Source organism: Myiozetetes cayanensis, unplaced genomic scaffold, assembly GCF_022539395.1.
Source record: "Myiozetetes cayanensis isolate MyiCay16 unplaced genomic scaffold, myiCay2020 scf16, whole genome shotgun sequence".
NCBI classification, from domain to species: Eukaryota; Metazoa; Chordata; class Aves; order Passeriformes; family Tyrannidae; genus Myiozetetes; species Myiozetetes cayanensis.
This window is the reverse complement of record NW_026087270.1, coordinates 4,673,063-4,695,504: the sequence shown is the minus strand read 5'-3', so window position 1 is coordinate 4,695,504 and position 22,442 is coordinate 4,673,063.

Below are 22,442 nucleotides of genomic sequence, written 5' to 3'. Positions count from 1 at the left end.
GAATGCTTTGTATGCAACCCTGAAAAATGATTCATAGATGAAAATTTGGATTTGCATCAGATGGTTCATCAGGATGAACCATGCTTAATCCCCTGAAAAGGAAAACATGATTTAGCAGCCTGCATTCCTCATACTAGTAAGGATCTCCTACCTGAGGAGGAGATGCAGGATCAGGCTTGATGTAAGGAAAAGGAAAGAATTTGTACACTGCATAAACATCTCATAATGAACCACACAGATGACAGCAGTAAAACAGGATCCATTATTCATGCTTCAGGCACAAACAACAGTGAAAGTGTATTTCCAACACATACACATGAAAGAATGCCTAATAACAAGCCAAAAATGCCCAGTGTTTGCCAGCAGTCCTTAATCAACACCATGGATGTGATTGACCATGCAATAGGGAGATAATTTCTCAATTTATGACCATCTCTCTTCACTTTCTGGGCAAAAATCTTACAAGCAGTAAGATAAAGACCATTTTAAGGCCACTGGCATTTCAGAGTGAGGGATTAAAATAGGATACAATTCCACCTCTCTCCTCTGTAAAAGATGAAGAATATGAATTTTTTGAGACCTCTGTGCACTTTTCACGTGCTTCTGTTCAAAATATGCCGCTGACTCAATCTCTGCATGTCCCTAATTCTCTCTTCCTTTTGAGTTGGCTCTAAAATAATTTCAGAAATGACATCCTTCTGTGCCATCTTCCTCATATGTCTCAACCTCTACCTTAGGAACTTGAAATAGCAGAAAGATTGGTAAAAGGAATCGAAAGCTTTTCTCTTTGGTGCCTTCTAATTTTGACCCAGTGAAAATTAATACAGTGTGTAAATTTATTGTTAGCTGTAAAAGAAATCACTTGAGTTGAAAGCTACAAACATTGACCACTAAGAGATTATAATATCTGGTAAATCTGTGGTTCAGTCGCTCTAAGCAAAATTGTCAAAAAAAAAAAATCATGCTGATAAAGTAAATTTTAAGTTCTTTTCTTGCTGTCTTCCTCTGAACTGTATTTTTTCCACTCTTGTTTTAGGTTACCCTAAAGTTGGGTGTGATGAAGAATGTCTTAATTGCATATGATGCATATGGTTCATGAATATACTCTTACCCCTTCGAACAACAAAACTCCCGGGTTCATTTGCCACGTGCCTGCTGATTTATATTTGAGGTGCTGTTCTCCCCTTTGCTGTGTTTGATGACCTCAGCAGACTGAGGTCTGTTACGGTGCTGCTAAAATTTGCTTATCTGTGATCAGCTGAAGGGGATGATAGAAAAGTGATTCAAATATAAATTTTACAAGGTAGAATTTTTTTTTCCATAAACTGAATTTTATTCTTTATATAAATTGTTTCGTTCTTGCACTGCAGAACAGGTGGTTACAAAATGAAGTTAAAGAGTTGGTTTATTTAAACTGATAAGACAGTATCTAAAGGTGTACAAATTGACAGAATAGTACAAATGTAACACAAATTTGCAGATGTTGCAGTATAATTATAAAGCAAAATTTATGGAAAAATGAAGGTTGTACATAGAGTTTATAGAAATAAATATTTCTTTATTATTATTGTGCAGCCTTGGAGGTATTTTAATGCTCTTTCTTCCTGGGATAAAAATGACTACTTGATATGCTAGGAGCTAAATCTGTGGAAAATTTTCGCTTAGTTCTATATAAAATAACTATGTGCTGTGTCTCACTGGGGCCTGGCCAGCTTGGTGATGCTCTGTATCTGATAGTGGGAAGAATAAAAGCCTTAATTTATAGTCTGCTTTTTAAATTTGAAGGATTTTCTGTGCACTATATATCTTTTCATGGCACAGAATACCTTGGAGGAGTATCTGTGGCTCCACAGTTCACTTTCTGGATGTTTAATAACAGCAAACACTAAAATTTATTTAGTGATGGTGAAACAGAGGAACAGAAATTCCTGAGGGGGCTAAGTTCTCATACATTTACTCAGCTGAAGTTGCAGGAAATAAGTAGCAGTGAAATATGAGTAAAAATATTATGGCTAAACAAATGTACAAATCGTTTCCATCTCTGACTTTCTTTGGGCTGTTAAGAGAGCTTCAAATCCCTAATGATCTTAGATTTCAGATGAAAGTGGGTTAGCAAGGTGCAACTCTTATGAATAGTTGTTATGGAAAAAAACCAGCACAGTCTTCCAGTCATTTTTCTGAATTAACATTCATATTTGGTCCTTGTGCTGTTGGGAAATTTTCATAAGAGAGGTGCACGTGGCACAGTATTGAGCTGGATATTCCCAACACACCCACACAGGCAGAAATCCCCATCCAGGCTGCCAAAAGCACCATTCCTGCTGGAGGCTGTGCTCAGTCTCACATGCAGTCTGAGTTTCTGGCCTTTGCACAGCCCAGCTCAGTTAGAAAAGGATGCGTGAAACGCTTTCTCCTGAAGAGAGGGATGATCCTCTTCCATCGTTCCGTATTTTATAGCTGATGTTTATAACTTAACAGGCTTTCTGTGTGTCTCTAATAACTCAGCTGGGTTCAGAGGTATTTAGTGTGATGGTCAGGGAGTGAATTTCGAGGTGGAAATTCTCAGATGCAGACTGTAGAGTAATTGAAGGGTGGTCATCCAGAAAACAAGAACTGTGACAAGCAATAAGGTTTGTAATAAGTAATAAGGTTTGGGATCTTTGAACTGCAACAAATAGGACACTTGAAAATATTTTGTGAAAAGTGAGGAAGATTGCAAAAGACTAACTCCAAGGTAGTGATGATGAGTGTGGGATGATTTACATCCTGTGGGTGCAGAGACTGATGGGATGACATGGATTTAGTGGCCAGGACACTCACACAGGATGTGAACACCTGAACTGATATCCTTGCTTCATATTTCAAAACCCACAAACAATCATAAGTCTTTCAGCAAGTAGTCCAAGTAAGAAACTGGAGATCTGAATAAGTCTCAAACTTCCAAAGAAATTGTCATATGATGATTACAAGTATTTTACTGGCAGGTTTCTGTCCTATGTTACCAGTGTAATTTGAGGCCCTTATTCTCTGTGGATTCTGGTCAAGAATTTTATAACATTTGACTATATGAAAGCATAGTTTTAGTTTAAAAATAACTTGAAAAAATCAATTGTACACATTAAGAAAACAAAATAGCATGTGCATACAAGAAGACAGACCTCCTAAAATCTTTCTTATCCTATGCAATAATAAACTCTTACATAGAGCTGCTGGGAGGAGTGAAGAAATGAGAGCCTTTTTTATTATTTAATGTGGCCTGATCAAAGATAAAATTGCTGATGAGTGTCGGTCCTCAATAATTAATGAAATACACATTTTCCTTAATGCCCCCACTATCTTCTCTTTAGTAAAAATCATTCAGATGACAGAAATATGTTTTGCTATACTTGTGTTGAGCAATGTAATTTCATTTGTCAGTGGTGATGCCCTGATCTTCAGGATTATGTTGGAGGGTACATCTCAAAGCTTCTTTCTTGCAGCAGTGCATCTAAATTTGGGCTTGATTTGCAGGGTTGTGTGCAAGGCCCCCAGCACTGCCACCCAGGCAGGATATGTTAGTGATGTCACTTCTCAAAAATTATTTTTATTTCTTTTAAATCTGTCAAGGTGTTATTGCTAGGGAGCCAAAAGCAAGCACACTCGTAGTCTTTGATTTTTCATTGATGGGCTGAAGAGAAAGGCAGAATATCTAAATGGGGATTTAAAAAAAAAAAAATCTATTGTAGAAAAAAATAAATTCTCTAATTCCGTGTCAATGGATGGCAAGTGAAGGCTGTTGCCTCACCTCCTGGCTCATGTGCAGCTCTGCTGATGAGGCAGCCCATTGCCAGGGGAGAGAGGCACTCCCTGAGAGGCTGGAAGGGAATCAGGTCAGGACACGATGGTGCTTCTCATAATTTATCTGCAGAGAATTGTTTTACTCCAATCATCATTATAGGCAGAGGTGAATGGAAAGTTTAAAGGAAATGAATTTGTCAGATCTGTTGTTGCTGATTTCACACAGTTGAACTTAAGCACTGTTGCTTCTCCATTGCCTCTGTTTCGCTTGAGATGAATATGGACAGTCAGCTGAAACAGGAGATACTCAAAATCATGCTCAGGGTTAATCTCTTGCAACCTAAACAAATTTCCTAAGCTGACCCTCATCTGTGCTTTTGGAAATAAAGGAATCATTTGGCCAACGCTTTCTCCATTTGCAATTAAACGTGCTGGCAGCTCTCCAAAGGGTGCTCTATCAGCAGGAATATTTAGCAGCACAGAGGATATCATTTCAATATAGTGACCCAGCCTGTTGCCAGATGGAATAGAGGACTGTTGAGTGAAAGTAAATCCAGAAATGTTTTTGTGAGCAAAAAAAACCACTTCTGATTTTGGGTGGGAGTGTGATACAGAGATAAGAAAAGAAACACAGATTTCTTCATTCTTTTCAGGGGTTTTCTACCCTTTTGTTTTCCTTTATCTTGTTTGTTTTCATGTTATCATGAAAAAGAGACTGCAAAACTTCTTTTAAACCATATTATCTTTCATTTTGTGCCAAACTCTGAAGTGACATGCAGCAGAACTGCTTGTTCATGCCAGGAGCTGGGAGGTCTGCCCTGAGCCCATGAAATGAGGGAAGAGCTGGGGGAAACTGCAGGTCTTCACAGCTTTTGTTGGCAATTTTGCTGGGCTCTGGTTTCAGCAATGCTGCTGGGGAAAGGGGCTGCCAGACTGGCACAAGCAGTCCACTACTGCCCTTTGTTTCCTGCTCTCCATCTCACGTCAGGGTTCAGCATGATCCTCGTTCCAGTGTGCTGGTTCATGGTCATGGAAGTGCAAAGGTAGCTTATGAATCAACCTTTCAATTCCATTCTCCAGTAAATGAGCCTCATGCAGTGTTTGTTATGTTGGCAGCTGACATTTAGCTTTGATTATTTATGTTTCATAATATTTTGGAGCCTGGATTTGATGGCATAGGTTTTAAAAGTAATGAAGACTTCAAAATAATGAGACCTCAGCATTTGGCTGCTCTTGCCACAGTGTGAGCTGGGGAGCAGGGGGGGACTTGCTTGTTGGTCTGTACAGACTGGTTGGCAACAAACTACATGGGGGTTTCTTGAAGAAATTGTCTGTTTTTTGCTAAAACTCAAAGACCCTTAGGCAGTTCTTGGTTACAGAAAGAATACTATGTTTCTGTTTGTAGTCATTATTTTTTTAACCTAATTAAATTAATCATTCAGGAATTTCTTTGGGATGCTGAAGAATTTTCTGGTTTGAGGAGACATCTTCCTTGTCCAGTTTTAAAAGAATCATTCTTTCTAACTGCTATATAGCAACTCTTTTAAAAGTTGTAAGTCAGAGAACAGTATATGTTACCTTCTTACTACAAGTTTCATCTGTGCATTTGTACTTCTGTAAGATCACCAGGCCTTGATCGTGTTTCTGCTAAGCACTTTCTCCTTGCAATAATGAATGTCTTGCTGTAAGAGGATTTCAACTGGACAGATGTACCTTAATGTCTTGCAGCAGGATTTACTGTTTTATAAGACTGATTCTGGATTATTGTGTTGTTGGTTGGGATGTGGCAAGTACTGCCCATCCTGGGACTCAGGTTAAAGGAGCAGTGCTTGTGGGAAGCAAACTTAGACCCATAAAAACACAGAGATCCTTGTACTACAAACAAACAATTTAATTAAGTTCAACTGTATAATTACCGTTATACTCAAACTAGCCTATACTGTACTTCAGAAATAACAGACTTCCAGCAGTGATCTGAAGCTGGCTGAATCCTGTTTTGCAGGGGCATACCTTCAGTATTGTTCTAATTAGGTGTTGTATTTGAAACTCTTTCCAGTTGTTTATAGTTAAATTTCTGAAATTACCACTATGCAAGTGCCTTCCCAGAATACCCTGTGGAGAAAAATCCTTTTGGCAAGGGGAAAGCTCCAATCTGTGATTCCCATACACAGTTTTATGAACAAGCCATCTGTTGGCTAGAGGTGGTTTTTGAGAAGGTGTTAAGGCAATTACTGCACTTGCTCAAGATCCTGCAGTGGAGAAACTCTGCCTGCAAGGCTTTGTGTGCCCCTCAGGGCAGTCCTGGGGGATGCCCATGTCCCTGCCCTGTCCTGCAGAACATGGCAGTCTAGTAAAGAGCAGTGATCACACTTGGTAGAATTCTGGTCTATAAATTATTTTAGCCACAGAGAGAATTATAAACCTATTAGTGCTACAGAGAGCAAATACTCAGAAAGCTCTACAGAAGCAGTCTTATTCCCTAAAGTCCTTGGGGGTTTCATATGTTAGCTAGTATAATATATTTCATTACCATCACATCTTGTTGCCTGAATTTTTTATGCAGTGGTTATTTTATCGCTTTTAACTTGGTAGAATCATCCTGGTTAGGATTGAACCCTACAGGATGTAGCTGCTGTTGAGTAGCCTCCTCAGTGTCTCATGTACACCTTTTACAGTTGTATTTCAGCCTTACTTTGACTGCTGTTTCATTGCTGCCATTGTTTTGGGTTTCCTGGAACAGCTGCCTTTTGCTTTAACCCTCAGCATTTCAGCAAAACGATGCTCTTTTGCTGGAAAATTAAGCACAGAGGGTATGGGAAAAATCCCAAGAAATATGTAGTTTTCTGTTTCAGCAACAGACTTTCAACTTCTGTCAGTGCCTACCTTCCTCTCCCCTGTCCCATGTATCTGGGAGGTTTGTTGTTGAATGTTATTTTTTTTGTACCAACTTGACACTTTCATATGGCAAGAAGTTGGTATTGGAGTTGAGTGTTGAAGTTGAGTGTTATCCTTTTTTTCTTGCTTCTCACAGACTTCTAATGTCTTCAACATTCTTATGCTTTTGCAAATGTGCTTGTCTGAAGTACTGCTGCAAATTAATTTCCTTATCTAATTCTTCTTTATTTCCTTCTGAACGCTATTGGGGAATAAAATCAAATGTATACAATGTACACCAAATGGGATTGCCTCTTCCTTTAAGGTCTAGTTATTGTAGACATTTGCTCTTGCTGTGCAGAAAAATAATGTTAACAGCTGCTTAATCTAGTTAGAAATGCATCTTGCTGTGTATTAAAAATTACTTCCACTTATCTTTTCTAGTGGTATAATTTGTAAAATCACATTTAAAAAACTGAAACAGCCTAAATGTAACCTTGTTCAATCTTTTTTGTGCTAACATACAGAGGGTGAACATTTAAAAGGCCTTTGAGCATATAACAATTAAAATAGATACCTAAGAAATATCAACCTTTTAGGCACTATAGTACTCCTAGAAATCTTGCCCAAAGGGCTTATAACGGTGCTAGATTATTTCAATTAAAAAGAAAAAAAAGAAATCATTCTGCTTCTTTTCAAATGGGATTTGCTATTTCTGGCAACTATTAAATGTTCAGATTGAGGACCCACCCTTTATAAATTAATGCAGCACAGAAGAGTAATTAAATTTGGTAATCTCATTAAAGCTTTTAATGGAATTGATCATTTCAAAGAGTTTTTCTGGTTATTGGGATTTCTGAACAAAGGAGTCACTATTGGATTATTACTGTTCTTTTCCAGTAGCAGTTTGTTTTTTGCTGCCATGCAAGAAACTCTTTCTGGGACCTTGATTTGTTTCTGTTGGGGATGGGACCAACGTGCAATTCCCCAGGGAGATGGGAAGCTCATTTGTAGTGTTCTCCTCTAGATTGTTAGTCACTGGTTACATAATTTTTTCCTAAAGCTGATTACAAACTTAGATCTAACATCTATTTTGAAAATGCTTGTTCATTAAAGCAAAAAGTCAGAGCAGTCATTTTTTACTTTTTTAAAGTATGTTTAGCAATGTGCAAATAACTTACTCAAATCTACCTGATTTAATTCTTCAGTAAAGAAAAACTTCAGCAGTATATGGTTACTATGAAGTAAATAAAATCCTTATTCCCATTTTTTTCCATTTTGAAACTGTTAAAATTGTACTATTGCAATGTCATGAAACTGTAGTGTATCTATAAAATTGCTTTGCTGTAGTTATTTTGACAGGACTTTGCTCGTTGTGTCCAATTTAGAACAAAACAATGTAAAAAGGCAGGAATAATCCTACTGAGATGGGGTTTTTTTGGGTATAGCAGTAAGTTCTACAGTGTGGATATGTATATTTTCATTATTACTGTACATATATATATTTGAACCCATTACCTTGTTTTGATGGCCCCTTTTCCATGACATATGTGACTTTTCCTCAATCATCTCTTTCCAAACTGAGAAATTCCACTAATTAATCTCTTTCTGCATGTAATTCTGTGCCTTTGACTGTTTTCTGCTCAGTGATATCTGTTACTGAGATAATCTTTTATAGATGTGAGAGACAAGAACCGAATTCAGTGTTAAAGATGGGCGGCGATGGTAAACTTAAAAGAAGTGAGAATACAGTATAAATCACTGGTTCATGAGTCAGAAGTAAGATTTGTGGACACGTGGCCAATTTTCCTGCCATACTGTACGTTTTTGGTTAATCTACAGGTCAGAATGAGGACTGCACAGTAAGATTGTTTTCTGCATAGGAGTAGAACAGTAGACCAGGTTAATATAATAGGAAAGCAGAGAGAACCAGTTTCCATTCATAGAACAGGCCCTTTAACAAGATACTTTGAAACCCTAGATAATTCTTCATCCTGTGCCACCCTGTCAGTCCATCCCTGTCACTCCCCTCCAGTCTCATCCCAGCTGAGGTGTTGGGGCAGGAGCCAGTGCTCTGCAGGCAGAAATACCTCTAGAGAGACACAGACTAAAGTTTGTCCTCAGGTCTTAATTCTGGCCCAGCCTCTCTTGGGAGAGCAGATATAATGGTGGACTTGGTGTAATTACAGCAGTTTTCAACAATATTTGCTGGTTTTATTGAGAAATGTACTGTGAAAACTTTTATTGACATAAAATCGTAATTAATGTCTGACTGAAATTTTTCATTTGTTCCTTACATCTCAAGTGCATCTCCAGAAATAGATGTTGAGAGATTGCCTCAGACCTCTGTGAATGTTTGCTGTTAGAGATACCATTTATTTTACTTCACTGCTGAGAGATTTATTGTGAGAAATGTTTGTGAAAAGATTGATAGACCTCATTTCTTGCAGGGGACCTGGGCAGCTGATTTGCAGGTACTTCCAGGCTTCTTTGTAAAATAACTGAGTGAGGAAAACCAAAGCAGCAAGAACAGAAGGTTTCTGCAGGTTTTCAGCCGTTTCTGTGCTGTGACTGTCTATTCTCTCAAGTGTCATGTGGGAGACAATCAGATGCCAGTGTAAATCCTGCCTGCCTTCCTTTTATGTTCAGTGACTGGGGGCAGAGGGGAAAGCCCTGCTCCTGCCCTTTCCAGATTGCTCAGTGTGCAAAGCAAAGGAGCAGCCGTGGGCACTCGTTTGCCTCCTGTTAACACACACAATCTGCAAAATGTATCTGCCAATCATCGTGGTGATTCCTGCTGTGCTTTTACGGGAAGAGCTGATGCCTGTGTCCCCTGCTTATCTAAGATTCTCTGCAGTCAGTGATAGAAAGGCAAAAAGATGCCTCTGACTCTCCAGCACAGAGGAGGCTTCTCACTGAAATGGCACAAGTAAATCCACAGTGTTTGATCCGAACACTTCCTTGTACGAAAAGGGTCAGTTTTAATATCAGGGCCATCTGTTTAATTACTTCTCTACTATCTCAAAATTCTCAGTAAACTATTTTCAGTAACATCACCACGGTTAAAGTGCTAGTAAAATACCCTAGGAACTGCTAAAATGATATTAAACTTAATCTTAGCTTTGCTAATTATCAGTCTTATTCCTGTGAATGAAGGGTATATTAGACTTTTTGTTAGTCTCTTTTATCAGGCAATACCATATACTGAACTGAAAAAGGAAAATAATCTTGATTTGACAATAAATGAAGCAAGAAAGGAAACAAATTCTTGCAAGGTTCCCTCTGACAGCTGATTTTCACATATGTCTGGTGACTTCAGAATATTGAAACATGGAAGGATGAAGAGTCCAGTGGTAAGAACTAGGATGCAGTCTCTTATTATTGGACCCCCAACAATGCTCAAGGAATAGGCCTTCCATGTGCCTGATGTGCATAATTCCATCACTAATTCCTTTAAGTGAAACAATTTTTAAAATCTGTGGCTTCAGACTGCATTAAAACAGCTGCAATTTCCTTAGGAATGATGTACAGTGTAACTACAGTTTATCAGCTTACAATAGCATTTCCTTACATTTAAAGCATTTGAAAATGACTCTAGAGTACTCTGACTCTAATGAAGACTTATGTCTTTGATATGAAAAGCTTACCAATGTAAAAGTTTGCCAACTAAAGACTGGATGCTTGGGAAATCAGATAATGGGCATCATTAAGTTTTCTGAGAGAGTCAAACCAAAATATTTATTGTTTGAGGTCCCACCTACAAAGCTCCTCCTACAAAGAGATCCCTCTGTTCTGGTCTCCTGAGCCACAGGCTGTGCCTTGCCAGCAGTTTGAGAACAGACTGGGCAGAGAGGGAATGGTTTAGGGGCAGGTGTCTGTAAATATTCTCATGTACAAGGGATGGTTTCTGTAGTGGTAGCATAACAAGATTCCTGTGAGACTGTGAAATTATTTACTGGAAGAGGCTGTTCACAGGAGCATGTAGTGACAGGACAGGGGAGAATGGCTTCAGACTGAAAGAGAGTAGGTTTAGATTAGATATTAGGAGGAAGTTCTTCCCTGTGAGGGTGGGGAGGCCCTGGCACAGGTTGCCCAGAGATGCTGTAGCTGCCCCATCCCTGGAAGTGCTGAAGGCCATGTTGGACAGGGCTTGGAGCAGCCCAGTGTAGGACTAGTGGAAGGTGTCCCTGTCCACGGCAGAGGGGTTAGAAATAAGTGATCTCTACGGTCCCTTCCAACCCAAACCATTCTATGATTATGTGATTCTGTGCCTATGAAAAGCTACAGGATTATACACATTTTGCTGTTCATACCATGTTGAAATGCACCCCTGAACCTCCCCTTAGGGCTTTCTGGACTTCTGCAAGAGAAGGGGAGTCAGTCTTACAGGGTTACAGATGGAGACTTCCCTACTGGAAGGTATAATGTCATTGTCTGCGGTTAATCACGCAGTATCCTCATGTCCAAGGAAGCAGTTTGGTGTCCTGGGAGCAGCCTTTAGCTTTTGAGAGCTCTGTGCATTACTTGGATTACAGGATTTAGCAGATTTGAGGTCCAGTTTTAAATTTAAAGTGTATAGAAACCATCTCTTGATGACATGAATGAATGAGTCAGTATGGTCCCTCTGTCAGCATGCCCCAAGTGCTGCTTGTAACACAGAGGTTCTGACCAGCAGACTCTGGCACGTGGGGTTTTATCAGTGCAATTTATCCTTTTCCTGGGGCCTCAGCTAATTGCATTGGCTTTAATATAAGGTATTTTCAGATGCTTTTGGACATACTTTGTAATGTGTTGTATCCATGATACAGTACTGGATTGTATCCAGCATATGATCTGACTGAGGTCTTTTCCACATGGGTTTAATTTGCCTTCTAAAACCTGAAATTAGCTGAAATTCTCTGGTCTCTTAGTGTTTGAGTATGGAGTTGCTTTTGGGGGGGGGGATTTTGTCTTTATATTTAAATTAAGTTAAATTGTCTTTTCAAGATATTTGATAAAATGAAGGCCTTCCTTGATTCCTGAGGCTGTGTATTTCCAGTGCTGCAGTTCTAAAGGCGGTACAGGTTAGATGTGCAGTTCTTTTGTTTGCTTTTGAGGAAGTAAATTTTCATGGGAAATGTTTGCTATGCTTCTTTTCACAGTATAGTATAAGCAGTACTGTTAAACCGCAATTTTTGGCAGTATTATATCAAAAAGGGGATTTTACGTCTATATAAATTCAATTATAAACTGTCCTAAATATTTTCTGTAGGCTAAATGTTGGCTTAAGTTTTTCAGAAATCTATTTCAAAACCAATTTCAGTAAGAAACCTATTTTTTATGACTCTTAGCCCATTATGTTGAAATATCTTGGCGTTTTCAAAAAGACAAAACTTCAAAAGGTCTCAGGTTGTCTTGCAGAAACCAGAATAATTCCTAACAGTGTTTATTCTCCACCTACTGATAATAAAAATATTTTCATGTAATCCATAGCTGATATTATCAGCTACTCTTGAAAAAAAATATTTATTCTCTTAAAATTTACACCAGAAATATTTAAAGGGAGTGAGGAGCAGGCAATTCTTCCTTAATATCTTGCTATACAGTGAGGACATTTCCAGTGTCAAAGAGCACCTGGTCCTTCTGCTGAGGAGTGTGTGTTTGTTTGTGTAGCTGGGCTCATGCACTCTCTGATCATCACTGTGTTATTCTTGTTCTCAGAAAACATCCTGTTGGCCTTGTGTGAGCCTGTACTGTGGGGACTTGTAAAAGTCACACATTTTCCAGGCTTTGTTACACTTAAAAGCTTCTGTGTGTGTGTGTGTTGATTAAATAGCACATTGTATTTATGAGAAAATCTCTTTGCATATAGCTTAAAGATAAGGTGCAATCTTGACATCGTTACTTTAACAGTGCCAAAATAAACGTCTGGTAAATTAGTACAAATAAATGTACTTGTGGTTTACTGTCTGTAGGGGAAAATTGCTTTTCACTTGAAAATGTTGGAGCTGGCAAATTGGGAATGTTAATTTATCCTCGCTTGTGCTCACAGTCTTTTAATTCTCAGGTGTTTAGCACATGTGAGTGTTTAAGGTCCCTTGTGATTAAAATGCCAGTCCTGCTTGGCCTCATAATAATTATTAGTGAGACTGAGAGTGTCCCCAGTCAAACACCACATGGGTATTTGAAACCAGTTTGAAGCAGATGCAACATCTGACTTGTAGGGGGTGGCTCTGGATCCCTCCTGGGCACGTGTCTGGTTTTGCAGACGTGCACCCAGGATCAGGGAAGATCCCTTTGGGGTGCCCTAGGTCTGGGCTGCAGACAACTTTGTGATTTCTCCTGCACTTGGATGGTGGCAAGGAAGTGCTGGGAATTTTTCTAATAATACTGTCAGAGTTCAAGCTCAGCACCAGCTCACATGAGTTAAACTGCAGAAATAAGCTGTACTGGACTCGGTGTTCCCATGCCAGGGCTTTGTAAGTGTTAGTGCTCCCTCCTTCTGTTTCTTTGATGACCCAGTTTTCCAGCTATCTTCCCTATCCCTAAGCATAACTGAAGGAGAATCACTTAGAGACTGGTGATCTGACTCTGGTTTCGTTTTATGACAAGGTAACCCTCTTAGTTGATCAAGGGAAGCCAGCTGATGAAATCTTTTGGGATTTCAGTAGAGCTTTCTCTACTGTCTCTCCCAGGATCCTTCTGGACAAACTGTCCATCCCACAGTTGGATGAACACGCCATGTGGTGGGTCAGCAGTTGGCTCATGGGTCAAGCACAGAGGGTAATAGTGAATGGGGTGACATCAGACAGATGAACTGTTACCAGAGGGGTTCCCCACTAGGTAGCACAGTGCCTATCCAGGAATCATAAACTACTTTTGAAAAAATACTTATCACTCTGAAAGACAGAACTTTATCCATGTGAATATTTTATAATTGGCACAGCATTCTCTCATCTTACTGGAAAAGGCAGATAACTCATCTGACTCTGTCCCTTGCTCTGTAGTACTTCAACCTGGCACATTTCTTGGGGGTTTTGATTTCTTTCTCTTTGTGAGAAATTATAAATGACATTCATACAGCAAGTCTGTGGAGGGGACTGGAGATGAATTCTGCACTATCTATAGCAGAAATAGGATGAGGGAAATCCAGGCATTTTTCTGTGCTGTTGTATAGGCTGTTGAACCCTGTAATACCTCTGGGCAGATGTTTGGTGCCAAATGAATCTGGAAAATTGCAGTTTATTGCTGTGCCTCCCCCCTAAGTTCAGGCTTTTTGAGGAAGAGAAGCTTTTCTTGGGTCAAGAAGCAAGCTCCCTTCACTGGGGGAGCAGTGCTGGTCAAGTGTGCTGTGTAGAATTTCATCAGTGAGTTTCATTCCTCAGGAGCGACTGTCATCCTTCAAAACATTCTTTTCCTCCTTTCTTCCTAAGCCCAGCTGGAACTCTAGGTCTGCTATCCCATTTCCCCAAAGCCAGGTAAGGACCAGCAGTCAGTGTCTGTCACTGCTGATACCAACCAGTGTTGATGCAAAGGCTTTGCCCCGTGACATTGCTCCTTTCTGCACCCACACTTAATGAATGTCACTAAAGTCAGCAGCACTGCCTGAAGGGCTTGTGTGAAAACCAAGGCAAGAGCATCAAGAGTATCAAACTCTAAGCCAGAAGTACTTTATCCATTCACCCCTGGAAATCATGGAGCTCAGGTCACACCATTACTGATTTTGTCCAAAGCTAAGAGAAAGAAATAAATCTTGAAAGAAACTGTTAAGGATTAATTTTGAGAAAGGTCAGCTCCTCAACATTTTCTGGATTCCAGAAATACTTGTTCATTCAGTTGCAATGCTGTTGGCAGTTTAAAATATGGGTTTGGACTTGACGGGAGGGGGGTAATCTATTAATCAGCACTTCATCATCTACAACTGCTTATCTTCTCTTTTCTGTAATTCCTCTTATTAGTTGGACATCGGCATTGTCTACATAATTCATACCATCCATCAGCAGGAATGAATGAAGTACACAGCAATATATCAGTTTGACTAAGCTCAATAAAGCAAAAGAGAAGTAGAAAATTATTGCAATAATCTTAAATCTTTAATGATAGTGGAGTTAAATTTTCTTTACTCATTACTGTAGTGATAAAGGCCTGTGCTAGTACACAGTTGTAATGGGACATAGAAAGTTTCTTCTTATTCTATTAGAAAAAAATATTTTTCCTTTTTCTTTTTTTTTTTCTTTGAACCTTTGGGACAAATGGTTTAATACCAGAGTTCAAATAGATCTTGGAGGATACTTCTTCTGAAATTTATATTAAAAAATTAACTGAGCTTCTGAAGGAATTAACTTCATTCTAACTGTGCCTCTTTCCTGTATGTTTGACAACTAAAAAAAAAAAAAAAAAGTGTGTTAAGTTTTCAGTGAGAGAGATTCAGCTGTTCCAAAGAATGAATGGCACTCATTTTTGTCTTGGTTAAAAATACTTACAGATGTTTCGTTAATAAACTGTAGTGTCTTCCTATGAGAAGGGATTAAATTTGATGGGAATGCAGGAAATGTTCTTGCTGCAATTTGCATGAAAGTTTTCTCAGCTTTGGCAGAACTATGTGATGCACAAGGCTTATTAGACTGGTCTGAGGAATGTTCTGAGCATTCTTCCGCTGTCTAGAAAGCGCCACCCCAGCACTGCAGGGGGAGCTCTGCCAGCACATTTTCCTGGGACCAGGGCTTGGATTAGACTGGACCTTAAAGCAAAAACAGAGATGCTCTTCCTGTCCTTACAGACGTGAGAGCAGGCACAGTCAGGGATGACAGGAGACAGAGGAGAGAAGGATGAAGGAGGTGATGTGGGAACTGCAGCCTGGTGAGGTTGGAGTAGGGTAGAGCTGCCTGGAGAGGAGACTCAAGCTTGAAGTCGTGGCTTGAGGAAGGGCAGACCCAGATGGCAGGTGGGACACAGAGATGGAAATGAGAACCATGAGGGGCCCTGGGGAAGACTGGTCAGTGGGTGAGGCAGAACATGGAGCACAGGCAGAAGTGAAGACAATGCTGGAAGACCCCGTGGAAGATCAGGTGAATGGAGGAGGCATGAACAAGAACATGTATTAGCCCCACCAGAACTGGGGCAAACCCAGTGTTAAAAGAGTTCTCAGGAGTTTTAAAGTGATTTTCTAAGTTTATATCCCTTTACTTTACCCATTTTGTGCTGTGTATTCAGCTCTGCTTATTAAGCTTTGAGACAAGCATTAATGTAAGTCTGAATTAGGAAATATTAGAGGGAGCTGAAGAAAAAGGTTCAGATTAATTTACTGGTTTTCTCCATTTCTTTTAGTCTAGGACATCCCTGCAAAGAAACTATAAGGTGAAGGTTTTGAGACTTGATGGGTTCAGAACTGTTGGAATTACCTGTACAATGATGGATGGTGCTATACAGCAGCAGCACAGTAATGTTTTGGCAGCCCATTTGCCAAATCTTGCTAGAGGATTGACTCAGAACACGCACTGCCTCAGTCAGTGAGAAACTTTCCAGGTTAAGAGCAATCCATGCAATGAAAAACACGCCCTTTTTGGTGCAAAGGCTTAATATGGAGTAATTGCTTTTAATTAAACTGTTCTGAGTGAGACTGAACTTTGCAACTTCAAAGCATGTGTAATGGGTGTTTTTGTTGCTTTCTATATATCTCCATAGTTCTAAGAATTCTGGTCACGTTTTAGGTAAGTGGTAGTCATGAAAGCAATTTATGGATTAACATGGATTAAAGAGAGGTTCTTTCAAAGGAATATTTCAGCAGTAAGAATGATAGCCCTAAATGGCACTTGTTGTAAAGTTTCTAAAACCTGCACTTTCTGCTATGTATTAGACTTATAATCAAAGCTCTGATTTAAATTTTCCTTACTAACTTTATGTGATAACTTTTCTGTGTCCTCTAAATTACTTTGTCTATTCCAGATAAATTGATCTCTTCAAGAGCGAAAGGACATCTTTTTTGAAGCATCAAATCTTTCTTGCTAGAATCTAGATTTATTAACTGCACATTATGAAGTTAATAAATGTTGTCCCTCTCTCCCTTGTGAGGCCTTTAAGGAGAGAATGGACCAAACACTCAGAGGTTTAGGACATTTATGTGTAATGAGGACTCCTTAAAAATTAATTGCATCTTTATGCTTAGGGGCTGACACCTTATATTTGGGAAAAGCACCTTTGGAAGGTGTTGTTGTTGTTGTTGTTTCTGCTCTTTTTTGTTATTTGAAGAAATCCATTTGGGACTTTCATATCTGTTCTCTCAGACATTCTGTGTGTAGTAAGATGTTCAGCTCCTTGCTTCAGGCTCCAAATTGAGAATTAATGAAATGGATAGTTTTAAAGCACCAGTCTAAACATAATTATAGCAGAACACGTTACTGAGATTGTAACCTCGAGTTGCTCAGTAACTGCAGAGATATCATTCCCCAGGGACACTCCCAGCAGTAGGGAAGTATGAATAACAATCCAGCAGCCCAGACCAGATGTGTAGAGCAGGTACATACAAGACAGACAGCACAGTGGTAGAAGCACTGAGGTACAGATTTCAGAAGCAGTACCACATCTTTGTGCTCCTGAAGAAGCCTCAGGAAAAACTGGGAGATGTTCTTTGTAAGTCTCAAGATGTCTGCTGATGACAGTTATGATTCCAGAAAAAGATGAGTTTTCAATTATAAACCATAGTTATTCAACCTATAGAACACTGTTCCTTACCTATACAAGCTGTTCTCAAACATAGTTGTTTCTTGTTTAGAACATTTAGGATACATTATAAGTATTTGGACCCAAGAAATAGATTTATTGAATCAGAAAAACATAAATATTGATGTGAAAAAAAATCCCAGCCTCAAAGAATCTACTTTTTAAAAGGATTTAATGGAAATATTTACATTCTATTTGTTGAAGAGGTATAATTTCAACTAAAGCAACATTTGAAATACCTTTGGTTTGCATGAATAAGTACAAATTTTTTCCTCTGTGACTATTCTTTTGAAGAAACCCAACCAAAGTACTTGTGACTTGCCTGAAAGCTGTAGTTAGCACTAATTTAGCTAAAAGTATGTAACAAAGAATATTTTATCCAGCTGAAAGTGTGTGATGAATTGGTGGGAATATATAGCCATTTGTTATGCTTATATAGCAGTTCATAGCTGTAATAATCCTGGATCACTTCACTCTTCTCTGTGAATTAGGCAATATTAATATCCATTTTTTTGTCAGTGGAGATTGAGAGACAGGGAGCAAGAGAGCTCTTACCATCTGCTCTTAATGGAGGCTTAACCTTCCATCTCTCTCTGCCCGTGCAGATAAACTTCTTTCTAAACTTCAGAAGCACTTTGTTTGTAAAGCTCAGGTATCCCCCAGGACCACATTGTCACAGTTTGGAACTTTTGAACAGAATATCTCTGTTTAGGGTTGAACCCAGAGGTGAGGCAGGACCAGGGTGCTGCAAGGTCTCCCAGACATCTTCCAGAATCATAGAATCAACTGAGTTGGGAAAGACCTCTGAGGTCATCAGGTCCAACCCTTGATCCAACACCACTGTGGTTACTCGACCATGGCACTGAATGCCAGATGGTTTGGGTTGGAAGGGACCTTAAAGATCATCCAGTTCCAACCCCTCTGCCATGGGCAGGGACACCTTCCACTATACCAGGTTGCTCAGAACTCCATCCAGCCTGGTTTTGAACACTTCCAGGGATGGGGCATCCACAACTTTTCTGGGCAGGTCCAGCCTCTCACCCACCAGCACCCCCAAGTCCTTCTCCCCAGGGCTGTTCTCAACCTGTTCACCTGGGTTGCCCTGACCCAGGTGCAGCACCTTGTGCTTGGTCTTGTGAAGCCTCATGAGATTCCCATGGCCCACTTCTCGAGGAGTGGGAAGACATCCACTGCTGCAATTGAGTGGCTACTTTTCTGAATTTGTCCAGTGGCATCTCTGGTGAATTCAATAACTCTGTGCCTACAATACCCTGGAAGATAAAGCAGTACATTTGGGGCTTTGCTACAGGCATGTCTGTATGAAGATTTACTGGATTTAGGCTCCTGTGTCTGGCTACCTAAAGCTGTAAAGCCTGAACTTCAGGGATTTGCCTGAAGTTACCTAACAATTCTATTGTGCAGCAAATAATTTAAATTGATATCTCCAAAGTTAGTGCCTTCCCATTCACTGTCAATACACTGATTAGAAGCTGTCTGAGGCTATAAGTTAGTACTTGTAACTCTGTTAAAGCTGTTTTGAGTGTGACAGCTTCCAGCCTGGTGCCTCTTACCAGGCAATTTGCAGTTGAGTTGGAGAGCAGAGGAGCAGCGTGAGAGCTGCAGCTGTGCCATTTCCAGCTCCACACCAAGCACTGCCAGGCTTGGCTCTGAGGTCTTGTGGGCTGAAGTCAGGAACTGGGAGAAATTTTTTCTTCTTGGTTGTTCTCCATATCCTTTTTTACATATGTAAAATACTGATTTATGTGGAAAAAGTACTCCTTACCTTGGCTGAAGGTAACTCTCCTATCTTTGAATTCAGTTGTTTCTGATAACATTGTCTTATCTTTATATTAAAGTGGACTCATAATCTTGCCATAGAGCCTGTGCCCATTTCAAACCCATCAGTTTTTTACAGGTTCTTTTCTTTCATTTCTGATATTATTGTTAGCACACTTTTTTTAAGCAATCTATAGAGCTTACATCAGGCTATTTCACAATAAGTGTTCCTAATCTCCTCTGTAAAATTCACTCTGTGCATGTTTATCTTCTGGTAATTCAAACTTGCTTTCCTCTTCCAACTGTCTGCTTTTTGAATTATCATAATCTTGATTCAAATCTACCTGGTTATCAGTTGACACAAACAGGTTTATTAAGGTGTCTTATTCTCTCTGTCTGACACATCTCATATTTAGTAATGCATTTTACTCCTACCTTATTGATCAAAAAATCCTTTTACATTATTCATCTTTCTCTGCTAGTTTTCAGAGCTTGTTGCTCAATTGATTCAATAGTTCATTTTACATTACAGTATTTGTAACCAGAATTTCTTATGTTCTAATGTAGATGTAGGGAATACCTCAACATTCCCTTCTAAGCCAGTCAGTATTTTCTGAGTAATAAATATATCTGTAGGTGTTTGTAAATGAATTTTGCTTCTTCTGAAGGTTTAGGGGCCTCTGCTATGAAGTTATCTACTTGCATTTAAGTATCAAGAAAACATCTACACCTTTTAATACACAGGAGCTTTAGGCCTGTAACTTCCCAATCCTCAGCAAGTATTTTGAGAGGCAACTACTGTATAATATATGAAATATCTACGTCATCTGCAACATTTGTATTTTTTAAAGATATGCTGATCAAAAAAAAAGCTGGAAATGGATCTCACCTGGGCAAACTGGAGATAAGTAGCAACTCTTCTGTAGCCATTCTGAGCTTTGCCCTTTTGTTCCTCATTTGCAGAGGATCCTGCTACTGCTTATTGTGCCTGGTAAAATTGGCAGACAGTATTAATTTGTGTTACATTAACATGTGCTTATGCAGGTAGGTACAAGTCATCTGTGCTACAATACAGAAAAGAAGGATAATATAACCTATACTGAAGTGTTGTTTCAGTAAAGAGTGTTTTGGGGATTTTTGATGTGAATTATGCCCTGGTGCCCTCAAATCACAAAATTTGATTTTCTTGTTATCCCAATGAAAAGTTTCAATAAGAAACTTACGGGTCTGATGTCAGTGTAACTCTGGAGCTTTATTGTAACTTCAGTGCTTCCAATCTGTTTTTCTTGGCTCCAGCCCCACAGCTGTGTTGAGGTACAGGTGCACACAGGAAATGCACTCAGACATTCAGGGTTCTTGCAAAATACTCAGCTTTCCTGAAAAGTGCAGGTTGGATGCTCAGGCATAGCAGAATTCCTACTTTCTTCCCTTGGAGCTCCTGTCTGTGGACTGGTACAGTTGCCCTTTGTCCCACATCACTTTGTGGTGAGCATTGAGGGCAGCAAGAGCAACAGGGATTTGGAATCTCCTGGGGCTAATTTTGCATTGTGTCTCCATCCTCTGCCTCCTCTCCCAGAGCAGGAAATGTGGCCTTGAGGTCTCAGTAACAAGTGTTCCCATTCCTTAGACATGCCCTGACTAGGTGTTTGTCTCACTATGAATGTGTTAGGCTCGCAAAAATCTCTCTCTTACCTGCTGGCATGATGAGGGACCTGGAGAAATATGCCTTCTACGTGACATCTCATAGTGATAAACAGCTTCCATTCACCATTTTAGGCATCTGCAGGCTTTGGCTGACTCCACAGTGCTCACCTGCATGATCTTAGACATTCATTAGATATGGTGATCTGTGTTTCTTTTCATGCGCTCTCAGCTGATGTAATTTGGTATGGCTTACAAAACACCAATCTATCGGGATGTCTTACCCTAAAAAAGCCTCAAGTTGGGTGCTCTAATGTGACACAGACTTTCTGAGGGCTTAAAAAAGGGTCTTTGAAAATTAAAGAGACTAGTTTAGTACATAAACAGTTGTGTGGATACACACTGTACTTTATATGATATGGCAAAGGTAGGATGGGAGCAGTTGTGGGTGCTCTCTATACATGGACCAAATGGAAGGTACAAGTGTTGAGTTAAAGAGCAGTGTTGGCACCTGAACTGAAATAAACTTTCTACAAATAAATTTAGTTTGGTAATTAGAAGGTTGAAGCTCTGGAGCAACTTTCCATGTGGAGTAGTGGGGACAAGAAACCAAACTACTTCTAGGCTGGAACTTGCTTGTTTATGAAGTGTTTATATTGTGTGGCTGCCTGCAAAAGCAGGGAATTGCGTTTGATGACCCAGGAAGTCCCTTCCAGTCTTGCTTCCTATGAATATGCAATCATTATGAAAATAAATAAAGCTTCTGGTGTGCTTCACTGGTTGCAAAATCCTTTCTGTAATAACCCTAGGAACCTTGCTGGAAATAATTAGCAGAATTACCAGTTATAATCTGAAGACACAGAAAGCTGAAGTGACTGAAGGAACAATGTGAAGAATTTTTCAGTCTGTGGATTTGGATGGCAGAACTGTGTATGATGCACTTCCTTGAAAGGGTAGTTGCTATTAAAGCAATTTGCTTTATGTCCTTTGCTTGCATTTACAACAGAACATCTTGAATGGAACCATATATTCCCTCTGCTATTGTGCTGTGTCTGTGTGCGTTTTTAGCTGTCCATTCCATGCTTCTATGCTGTATATTTAAATAATTGGCAGAGGAAATTGCTGGCATTTACTGAATATCCAGAACTGACTCGTCCAAGATTTCCTTCTCTGCTCAGAAAGCAGGCCCTCCTTGCTGTTGCAGGAGTCAGTGGTTCCCGAGTGACCTCCTGATCCCCAATTCACACCTGTCAGGTGGCTGCCTCTCTTGTGCTTCTGCTGGTGGAATATAGATCATCCCAGGGTTACTGGGGCTGCTGGCTGTATTTCTGAGCAGATCAGGCCTAACAAAGCAACACTGCTGGAAATCCAGCTATGCTCTGTAAAGCGTCATCCAAATACTCACAGTAAATCACAAGAGTCTCTGCTATGCTACAAATCCTGTGATTCAGCGTGTCAAAAAGGAACTATTAGGCTTCCAACTTGGGATAAAATAATCACAGGAAAATAGGTGGATCTGTCAAGTTGTTAAAAGATAATGCTGAAATATGCAGCAATCTGCTCAGCAATAAGTCTGTCAAAGATGGTAAATATTAGTCTAGAAAATGGGAAAATAGACTTTTTTTTACATTAGTGCTTGTGAAAATAACTTGTATTTTACTTTGCATTTTAATATT